Here is an 11,499-nt window from a genome sequence, read left to right on the forward strand (position 1 = left end):
TATTTAAACAACAGAGCAGTATTAAAAAGTGTGTTCACATTATTGTTAGTCCTCGAGAGTTGCTACATGAAATGCAATACAAGATCTTTTATCCAAAACACCCAGGGGGATGTGCCTTTCTAAAGGATAAAGGACTACTTGGTTGATGGAAAGAACCATAGACAGCTGACAGCTGTCATTGCAGAAACCTCTCCTGCACAGACAAAAATGCTTTGGTGTGCTAAAAAGTATGTTCTTTAAAAAATAATGCCCGTAGGTACAGTTAATTTATATGGCTTAGGGCCTGTCGCTTGAAAGTGGTTGGTGATTGGCTCGGAAGACAGAAAAGTTTGAATCAATTAAAATAAATGGTGTTTTAAAAAAGGTATTTGGAAAAAAGTGAAATAAATCATAAATGAAGTTGATGCAGTGTCTTGAACAGCTGTTGAGTTAATACTTGCTTATCTTTTAAAACCATGGGTAATTCTAACATCAATTTAACAAAAATTGATCTATGGCAGCTACAGGCGTAACTCCCACAACTAGCGATATGAAAATATTGTCAAATAAACAGATATTGCAAGGAGGTGAAATTAAAGTGGGGATTTAATTCTCTTGCTTCAATAGAGAATCTGTCATGTGTCGGTTTTCTGGCTGATGTCTTTTTATTGTTGTTTTGTCGAGAGGATGTCAGCGCAAGTGAGTATGGAGCACAAAGACCAAAGGAAGAGAAATGAGATATATTAAAATGAGGATCAGATGAAGGATCACTTTTGTATTGTTACTGCTATTGTTTCTGGATTCGAGAAAGGTGACCATAATGCACTGTTGGTACATTATAGTGAATCTTGCCCAGCGCTGTACCCAACCATTAACTGGAACATGCATGAAATAAATATTGTTTTATTGTGCTTTTATTGTGCTTTTAATTCTGTTGGGAGCTGCCCAGAGCAGCTGGCAAAGCCCAGCCAGGTGGGCGGGGTATTATTATTATTATTATTAATAATAATAATAATAATAATAATAATAATACTTATTATTCCAGGAATGGAATGGTATGGTTTGCCAGGGCTTGGCTGCAGCATGGTAAAAGGTAAAGGGACCCCTGACCATTAGGTCCAGTCGTGACCGACTCTGGGGTTGCGGCACTCATCTTGCTTTATTGGCTGAGGGAGCCGGCGCACAGCTTCCGGGTCATGTGGCCAGCATGACTAAGCCGCTTCTGGCAAACCAGAGCAGCGCACGGAAATGCCGTTTACCTTCCTGCCGGAGTGGTACCTATTTATCTACTAGCACTTTGACATGCTTTCGAACTGCTAGGTTGGCAGGAGCAGGGACCGAGCAACGGGAGCTCACCCCGTAGCAGAACACATTATTTGCGTGCAGAAGATCTCCAGGTTTAATCGCCAGCATCTCCAGGTGGGATAGGGGAAAACCTCCTCTTTGATGAGACAATGGTTTGTGTCAGTAAAAGGCAGCTTTCTATGCCCTACTTTGAAGAGAACAGCCCTTGAAGACATAGCAAGTAAAGAATGGAAGAGAATGCTTTTAAGAATATGCAGAGTGACTTCCCCTCACTGCTAAATACTCACAACCAACCTTCACAGAAGAGAGATGTGGACAAGAGCTTCCAGAGAGGAAGGCATGACTTTGAATTGGGGTGATCCCCCAGCCATCTGAGCAAGTAAATACCTTTAAGGAGCCAATGGATCAATAATCATGCACGCCTCCCCTGCGCCATAAATCCTCTGGTGAGTTTTATTTATAATGCTTGCCTCTCATGATTATTTGGGCTCGTCCCAATTATTCGTTTCAGCCCTGTTCTCACCACATTTTGTGGCAGAGAGTTCTGCAGACATTCTGTGAATGAAAGAGCCTTCCCAGTTCACCCGTTTGTGATCTCTCTCTCCCACAGTTTTTTCTTCCCCAACCACCTGTTTGGTTTGAGGCATGTGTGGGAGCAACATTTGCCATAGCGTCCCGGCTGCAGAAACTCAAGCTTGGATATGTTCATGTCACAAAGACATTGTTCCCATCCCAACTGCGTATTGCGACTGGAGGAATTGGTAAGAAGCTCTAGCTGTTACATCAACACCCAGGAACAAGTGTTATTATGCGCCGTGACAATATTTGATGAATTCATATGCGCCTAGGGGAAGAGACTAAGTAGGTGAATAAAGTGAGAATATTCTCTGCGACAATCAATATGCCTTCAATTGAACCATCTCTACTGATGTGACATTTTGATTTTTCTGCACCGGATGTAACTGTTAACTAGATTTATGGCATCTTAAAAGAGGAAGCAGAAAAGGAAATGGGAGAACATGGACCAGCCCATGCTAACATGGGCAATGGCATAAAAGTAGACCATCCTGCAAATGCTTCATTTATTGTGTGTGAGAGATTAAACAGCGCTGTCATTTACAAGGCCATGGGGTGATAAATGCATCGAGGCTGTTGGAGAAGAGTTGGTCAGGACAGCATGGCTGCTTAAACGCAGAGACGTACTTTCGAAGCTCGTGATGGGACAGATCTCAAATGAAGGAGCAGCTGTAGCAAATCAAGGTGAGTTGCCCTAAAAGTCAGCGGATGGGGAGGAAGGGAGATTGACTCTCGACCCATGATCCACCAGGAAGTTCCTCTACGCAAGGAACTGAAATCTCTCCTTAATCTAAATTTAACCCTCACATTGGCAGCGCTAAGCTTGCTCACGCCATGATCCTAGGCATCACCCATTCATTTCAAAGAAGTATGCACAGGAAAAGTTTCTATTGAATAGTGCCATTTGGGCCGTCCCCCCAACTAAGACAGGGGGTAAAGGTAAAGAGTCCCCTGACCATTAGGTCCAGTTGTGGCCGACTCTGGGGTTGCGGCACTCATCTCACTTTATTGGCCAAGGGAGCCGGCGTACAGCTTCCGGGTCATGTGGCCAGCATGACTAAGCCGCTTCTGGCGAACCAGAGCAGCACACGGAAACGCCGTTTACCTTCCCGCCAGAGTGGTACCTATTTATCTACCCTCGTCCCTAAGAAAGGGGGCAAATTTGACAGTTTCAGTTTCTCTCATTCCCCCCCCCCCAAGGTTTATGTTTAGTTTGCCACATTTCCACCTCAGGTTGCGCTAAAAAAATTAATAAATGCTCATGAAAATTCATCAGCATTTTGGGGCAGCATTCCACTAATATGTACACAGCTATATGCAATTCTGACTACTGTATACAGTTTTGCAGTACAAGTTATTGTAATAACACATTTTTGTACGGTATTTTCACTAATGTGTGCATTTATATGCACACTTCACCCCAGTATGTTCTATTTTGTACACATTACTTACCTGGAGAACTATACTGCAAAACCTGGAGAAGTCCTAGTCTTGAAGGATGGCTGCCTCCACTGTATGACATATCATTTTGGAAAGTGCAAATTATGCAAACTGACCTTCAAATGTGAACTGAATTGACTTTATCTCCCATCCCAAGACAGGAGTGGTGAAACGTTTTCAGCCTAAAAGTGACATTCCTTTCTAGGGAGCCTTCTGGAGGCTGCATCCCTTTCTACCCTTCGTCCAGGCAAGCATGGGCATGAACAGAGTTGAAGGACAGAGCTTAGCAGAGCTTTTCTTCAGCCAGAACGTCAACTTAGGTAGAAAAACAGTGGCTTTTCAGCATGCATTCTCTGGGTTGGTGGGGGTGAGGTGGGAATAATGTACTGTTCCCCCCAGTCTTCTCACAGCTCATTTCCTCCCTACAGAGGGAGCCAGGCAGGTCTCCTACTCCTTTGTTGCTAGGCTACAGCTCATAGAGATGCTCCACAAAAATTGCCCCTCCCAGCCAATGTCAGCATTCTTAGACTTGTCGCTTCCTATTATCATTATCATTATTTATTAAGTTTCAATACTGCCCTTCAGCTGAAGATCACAGGTGGCTTACAATAAAAAAAAACAGAAATACCCACCATAATAACAAACAAAAACGTTTTGCAAAAAAATGTGTGTGTGTGTAGATCTCACCATGAAGGGATGAGGGGAAATAGCTTGATTTTAAGAAAAAGACCAAAAGATATAGGTTGGGATGAACAAGGGGTGATAGGGCTGTGCACCAGATCTGGCCGAATCCTGAACTGAATGAGGCTGATTCAAGCTTGACTGGGATATGGCTGGATTGAAGCAGCCTTGGATTGCCTCCAGTGGCGGCACCAGAATAAAATATCAGGCCAGTGCAACGAAGGGGCAGAGGAAACTTCTAGGTGGGTGAGTTGTATCCTGCATATTAAGATCTCTGAAAGAAAAATGACAGTATATTATAATGAAAGGAGTCCAGAAATTGGCAGGGAGCAAGGTAGGGATGGACAAAAATCTATCAGTTTTGGTTTTTCTCATTTCTCCCCACATTTCCACATCAATTTGCAATTTCTCTTTGAAGTCAAGTCCTCACGAAAATTCATCAGCATTTTAGTGCCTGATTCTTGTAATGTACACATTTTTGTATGCGGCGTTTCCTAATATACATACTGCTGTAAGCAATTCCCCCTAACATAATGCTTTTTGCGTGTTATTTTCATGAATATATGTATTTTTTTTATGTACCTTTCCGCTTAATGTAAGCAATGTTGTGCACCCTTTTGTGGCTAGGGAGCTGCATCACAACATACAGATAAGTGTGAATTCCATGGGGTGGCGGCGCTTCAGTTTGTGTCGTGTTTCCGGAAGTGTGAATTATGCAGGTTTGTATTGAAATGCAAACCAAGGCAAGTGTCTTCCCCATCCCTAGGTGTGCGTTGGAGAATATTGCCTCAGAAATCACACAAAGGATATAACTTTCCTTGGAGACGGGGAGAACTAGTACTGTAAAAGAATGCTTGAAAAGCTATTTCCTAAAAATGGATTGTGCCATTGACACATCAGGCAGTGACGGATGCCATCGACAACCGCAAGAGTGTTTTGCTGTCACAAAGCGAAATGTAGTGTCCGAGAGGCCCTTTTGAGATCTGTCACGCTAACTCTGACAGGCAATGGGGGAATAGGATTTCCACTGGGTTGGTCGACAGCTGAACAGAGAGCCACTATCCCTCTCTCCTCCTTTTACGGGTTGGTAGGATGCGCAGCGTGGACAGTTAGAAGGTAATAACCTCATAAGATTAGAAGCAATTGGTAGGGAATACTGTCTAACAGCTTTCTCCACTCATTTCACAAGGTAGCCAAGGTCAAAATAGATGACGTTTCAGCAAACGGCACTGAAATCTAGCCTCTGGGTAGCTTGGCCATCCTGCTGATTGGTTGCTGGGCTGCAGGCCAGCTGGCAATAGGGGAAGAGTGCTTGAATGTTTTCACTGCAGGGCAGTGAGATCTAAGCCACTGGGGGTGGGTTGAGGTTGTTGCTGTTTTTTGATATACAGTGGTAACTCGGGTTAAGAACTTAATTCGTTCTGGAGGTCCGTTCTTAACCTGAAACTGTTCTTAACCTGAGCTAGCTAACGGGGCCTCCCATGCCGCCGCCACAGAATTTCTGTTCTCATCCTGAAGCAAAGTTCTTAACCCGAAATATTTCTGGGTTAGCGGAGTCTGTAACCTGAAGCATCTGTAGCCTGAAGCATCTGTAACCTGAGGTACCACTGTAGTTGTTCTGTTGGGCAGAGAATTCCAACTGTGCTAACTTTGGGCTTTGTAGGAAGCACCTGTGACTTCTTTTAGATGTCCACTAACAGAGCCACAGCTACACTTAAGGTGCCTCCATTGATATCAGGAGTAGAGGGGAGAAGGCTGTCTAAAGGAATACGAATGAACTATCTAAAGACGCTTCCTTTTTTAAAACTTTTTTTTTAATTAGCTTTTCAAATTTTACAAATTCTTTTATACAACCATCAGAACATATATCTGTTGACCTCCCATTCAGCCTTCCATGGTGTTCTTTCCTTACCTTATAAAGCTGCTATATTACTTACATTTCCCCCATTATATACCTTAATTATAAATTACTCAACTACCACTTCTATTAGACTACCACTTCCGGAAAGAGGCTCTTCCAAATGTCAAGTGTACTGATTCAGGGACTTTGAGACTGCAGGCACATTTTCAGCTTAAAATGCAGATAGGCTGCATTTCCCCCCTCAATTCAGATCAAAGTTGGTTTGGGGGAATATGCATCAAAACACAGTATTTCGTAAGAAATGGACAGAATCAATGTAAAGGTAAAGGTAAAGGTACCCCTGCCCGTACGGGCCAGTCTTGACAGACTCTAGGGTTGTGTGCCCATCTCACTCAAGAGGCCGGGGGCCAGCGCTGTCCGGAGACACTTCCAGGTCACGTGGCCAGCGTGACATCGCTGCTCTGGCGAGCCAGCGCAGCACACGGAACGCTGTTTACCTTCCCGCTAGTGAGCGGTCCCTATTTATCTACTTGCACCCGGAAGTGCTTTCGAACTGCTAGGTTGGCAGGTGCTGGGACCGAACAACGGGAGCGCACTCCACCACGGGGATTCGAACCGCCGACCTTTCAATCGGCAAGCCCTAGGCGCTGAGGCTTTTACCCACAGCGCCACCCGCGTCCCTTTTTTTTTCCAATGTAGAGTGCAGCTAAAGTTGTGTTTATCCCAATTCCCAAACCTGTGATGGGAGTGCACTGGATGCAGAATAAACAGGAGTTGCATACACAGCCTTCGAACTGTTGCATAGATAGTGCCAGTATCTGCTATTCCACCCTGCAGACCAAAGACTAATAGGAACAGCATGGCTGAGAGAGCCCCAAAGAGTGACAGTAGTTACACACACACACACACACACACACACACACACACACACACACACACACACCACAGTACTAAATCAGCCTTAAGGGGAAGCTGGTGCCTAGAGGCAGCCTTAATAAGGTATCAGGAGTGCTCTTCACATTTGCATGTAAAAAGGACAGGGGTATTTTTACTTGCCAAATCAAAGAGAACAAAAGTATTCCTGCTTGGCTGGATGACACAGCCTGGAATGCAATCCAAAAGGAATGTGTGGCATAACAACCCGTTCCAGGAACATGGCAGAAGCACAATGGGGAGCAGAGGAAAGACGAAGATTTCTTCCTCCTCCGCCATCTTCACCACCACCCACCACCCACTGTTAGCATTTCCTCTAGCAGATAACAGTTCTTAGCAGATAACTAGCGAGGTCAATTCCTCAACAGAGAGGAAAGAAATGGTGGTGACAAAGCAATGGAGTGTGCTGATTTGTGCTTCTTAAATTAGCACCCGTGCAAGAAGAGATGTTCCTGACCATCATCTTATGCTGGTTCCATCTTGTCAATGACCACATGCTCTCAGTTATCACAATCAGCAATATTTTGCAATAAATCAGCATTTAGATTGAGCTGGGCCATGGAAATGTCCTGCGTTGTTAATGTGTTAATGTCAACATTTCATACTGTCAATGTCCCCAGTTATATTTGACTTCAGGAAGCATAGCATGGTTGGATGGCTAGGTGATTGATTGATCCACCACATGGCAAACTTTGGATCACTGCTGTTTGGTGGGCTGGTTTTGTGTAGGCACTGTCATGTAGGACTGAAATTTTAGCACGCCATCAGAAAAACACATTTAGTGTGTTGTGTGATGGCATGTAAAAGGCCTGATCTTGTGTAGTGGGATCCACAGATAATCCTGTTTATCACGGGGAATAAGTCAATGTCTGCAGCAATTTCAGTTGGATTTCTATATTCCAGATGGTTGCATGAAGTGGCCATTTGTCACATCCTTCCCATATGTTTTCATCACCACATCATTATTTTCTCCAATTCTGTCTTGTTTTTATTACTTCCCATGGTTAGCATTCTGCTGCTGTAGAGGCCTGTTGGCATCCGCATCCCCAAGTTGATATACACAATTTGAATTTTCTTATGTTTAAAAAATCATTTCCAACCACACGCACACAAACATACAAACATCGTTTTTTAAATCCTCCCAGTTTGTGCTCAAAGAATGCTAGAATTTGGCTTAAGAATAGGCTATTATCTAGATTAATATTATATTCCAAATATTTTTTGTTATAGTAGATCTTTTCTCAGCACACAGGGGTTATGTTGGATTACCTCCAGTTTTCTTCAAGCTCTACAAGTCTATGAATTAATTAACAGCACCAAAAGTTTGACTTTGTTAACCTCAATTAACTCAGTTTTTAATGAAGTCTCCAGGCCACTTCCTACATTATTTTAAAAAGATACAGAAGTGCTCTCAGGAGGCACAGCTGAGTCTTTAGATGCACGGAAACACATTGTTAGAAGGGAAATGGTTCTCTTTTGGAGAGAAGACATGCTAGCACTAAGACTACATTCAGCTGTTTTCCTCCTATTTTTTTGTCTGATTCAAAAGCTCTTATGTGTGCACTTGGGGTCTGCTGTGCAAATGGAGCTCTACATGAACAAGGAGTGCCCATCCCTTCAAGATTAGGAACTGTTCCATATGTGCAATGTGAAAAGCTTCTCTCAATATTGATAAGAAAGGGACATGCTTTGCTCATGTGGAGATTGCAGAACTTTATCACGATCCATATATCAGATGTGAAAGGGTCCTCCACTAATGAATGCCAGAATGCGGTTTCCCCAGATAACATGGAATCCCCATTCCCAGTGGTATCAGGGTATTGTGGGGAGGAATCGCCATTGGACTTCCTTGAAGCTGGGTGTCAGGAGCAGGTCAGCAATAAATCATACAGCGTCAGTGCAGTTAAATCTTTATTCAAGGAAACAAGCTCAGGAGGCCAGACCTAATGAGCACAGCAACTTGTCCCAGTAGATCTTGTGGGGACCTTCCAACAGTTGTCTATGTCTTCTCCTCCTCCAGGTCCTTTCCAAGCAATCTGAGACTCTATCACTGTGCCTGTCTTTGCTCCTCACTTTTCATACCTCTTCTGGTTCTGGGAGATCAGGGTGTGGGGAAGAGGAGTTGGCTGCAGCAGGAGGGGGAGACACCCTGGCTTCTTCACCAGCCTGTCTCATCTCTGCCTCTTGGCTCCCCTCCTTTCCAGCATCTGCTTCTGCCTCTGATACTGGACTGCTCTCTGCCATATACTCTCCCTGCTCTTGAAACCCTGTTACCTCTTCAGCTCCCAAGACCACCTCCTCCTCATCTCCTCCCTCTTTTCCCTCTGACCACTTGTTGTCATCCCACCACCAGTCCCCTGGTTCTAAGCCTTCTTCCCCTGGGGGTTCCCCAGCTGATGCCTCCCATCACTCCTTTGCATCCTGCCAGTCCATGACAAAACCGGCAGCCAGTCCCATACTCATAGTTAGTGACCAATGACACCATGAAAGGTGAAGGCCTCATTCCCTGGTGATTCACCAACAACCCAACAGACCTTCACTCTCCCTGGGAATGTACACCTAAAATGGTTGAAGGAGGGATTCCAGCAATGTTGGTGGCAAGTGAGGGCCCTTCAAGAGAGCTACAGATGATATAAAAAATGAAGGAGACCCTCAGGGCATAGCTGAGCCCTAGCCTTTGCTGCATCGATGTCTGAGTTGCCAATTTGCTGTCCAAGGTCCTGAAGAACCTGTTTCTACCTGTTGGCTCATTCCCCATTGTGGAACTGTTGAAACCTCTTCTGCCTAGCTGGAAACCACACAGTTATCCCTGTCTTTAACCATGCAGATTGCAACTTCCCTTGAAAGGAAACAAATTGTTGTCTTAAAAAAAAAAAAAAAATTACATTCCATGCATCTAGAGATATGGCTAGGGCTGCTGAAAGCTTATCCTTGACTTGTCAAATAAATATAGAAATTTGACGGCTATGTACACGCAATTCATTAGTTTAAGTGTTCTTTTTTAAGTGGGTGGTGGTGGAACAGAATGCATTGTTTGGGTTCTTTCCTGACTACTGCATCCTGCATTGAAAGCCATATGCAGACTTGGGCTTTTGACATACACAATATTTGCAGTACCATGCCTAGCTGAATCCTGTATGTAGTGGCAGATACTTATGACTGACTGGAGTGATGGGAAGCCCATGTATGCTTCCCCGTGGCTGGCAGGTGTGGTGTAGTGGTTAAGAGCGGTAGTCTTGTAATCTGGGGAACTGGGTTCGCGTCTCCGCTCCTCCACATGCAGCTGCTGGGTGACCTTGGGCTAGTCACACTTCTTTGAAGTCTCTCAGCCCCACTCACCTCACAGAGTGTTTGTTGTGGGGGAGGAAGGGAAAGGAGAATGTTAGCCGCTTTGAGACTCCTGAAGGGGAGTGAAAGGCGGGATATCAAATCCAAACTCTTCTTCTTCTAGGTTCTGACGTGGCTATACAAATGGGCTCTCAGTAGTATAGGATGGAGTGAGCAGTCTTTTGGCTTGTTGGATCCTCTTTGCTTTATACTAGAACCCTAAGACATATCAGCCAGAGTCATGTGCAGGAGAGATATAGTTAGGATGAAAGAAGAGATTCCTGAATTTGTTTTCAGGAATGGAATGGAACTCACAGTCCTTTCAGACAAAATTCAATACCTGGTTAACTGTCTTCATTTCAGTAGCCATCTTCAGCTGGGAAAAATCATTCTGCGGTTGCTTTCGTTAAACAACTGGGAATCAGAAACGCTTGCTGATATGCCGCAAGTCACTCAGAGATCTACCTGTAGATCTTGATCTACCTTCTGCACATCTCAAGCATAGGATATCATTCATCTTCTGAAGGCAGAAGCCCCCAATCACACATCATAGAGATGCCAAACAACAGGTGGCGTATCAAGTTAGACAGTGCAGAATATAGAAACGAGCAAATGTGTTTACCAATGAAATAAAAACAGAATTAACAAAGTAAAAGAAAAGGCAGTTGGCTTATGGATGTTGTTTGTGGGACATGTTAATAGTGTGTGCCAGTCTTGATTAAAGATTTGCAGAATCCACTTGATATTTAAACTGTTCCAAGCAATTGTTTTTCAGCCTGCTTTTTGGATAATGAAATTGGCTGAAGCTGCTTTCCAAAGTACTCTTCAATTAGCTTTACTTTCAGTGCAAGAGACATAGCCTGCCAATTAGCTACCTGGGCTATGTTGCTGGTTTTTGGCGTACAAAGTCCTATACGGTTGGGACAGCGATACCTAAAAGATGGTTTCACTCCTTAATTGCCCAGTTGACCACTGTGCTCCGTAGGTGAGGGCCTCCTGCAAATACTATCTCATTTTTAGTTAAATTCATATACTGCCCTTCATCCGTAGATATCAGGACGGCTCACAACTTAAAAATACAAGATAAGAACACAAAATACATAATAAAAACAAGAACACAACTCCCACAAACCTATAACCCCCTCTTCTGCCACAAACACAATTAAAAGGGTATAAAGATGTTAATCAACCTGGTTAAAGAGGAACATTTTTGCCTGGCACCTAATGAAGGTGTATATTATCAGGAGGTCTGTTCCACAACATGCTGGAATTGGGCTTTTGATGTGGAATCGCTTACCCTTTGGAATCCCCTCCGCTTGAATATTAAGTGCAGCCACTGTTGTCTTTTCAGCACCTGCTAAGCAAGTATTTTAAGTGAAGACCTTTCTCAGCCTGTA

The sequence above is a fragment of the Podarcis tiliguerta genome (genome assembly GCF_965153285.1).
Source record: "Podarcis tiliguerta genome assembly, chromosome: 2".
Taxonomy (NCBI): Eukaryota; Metazoa; Chordata; class Lepidosauria; order Squamata; family Lacertidae; genus Podarcis; species Podarcis tiliguerta.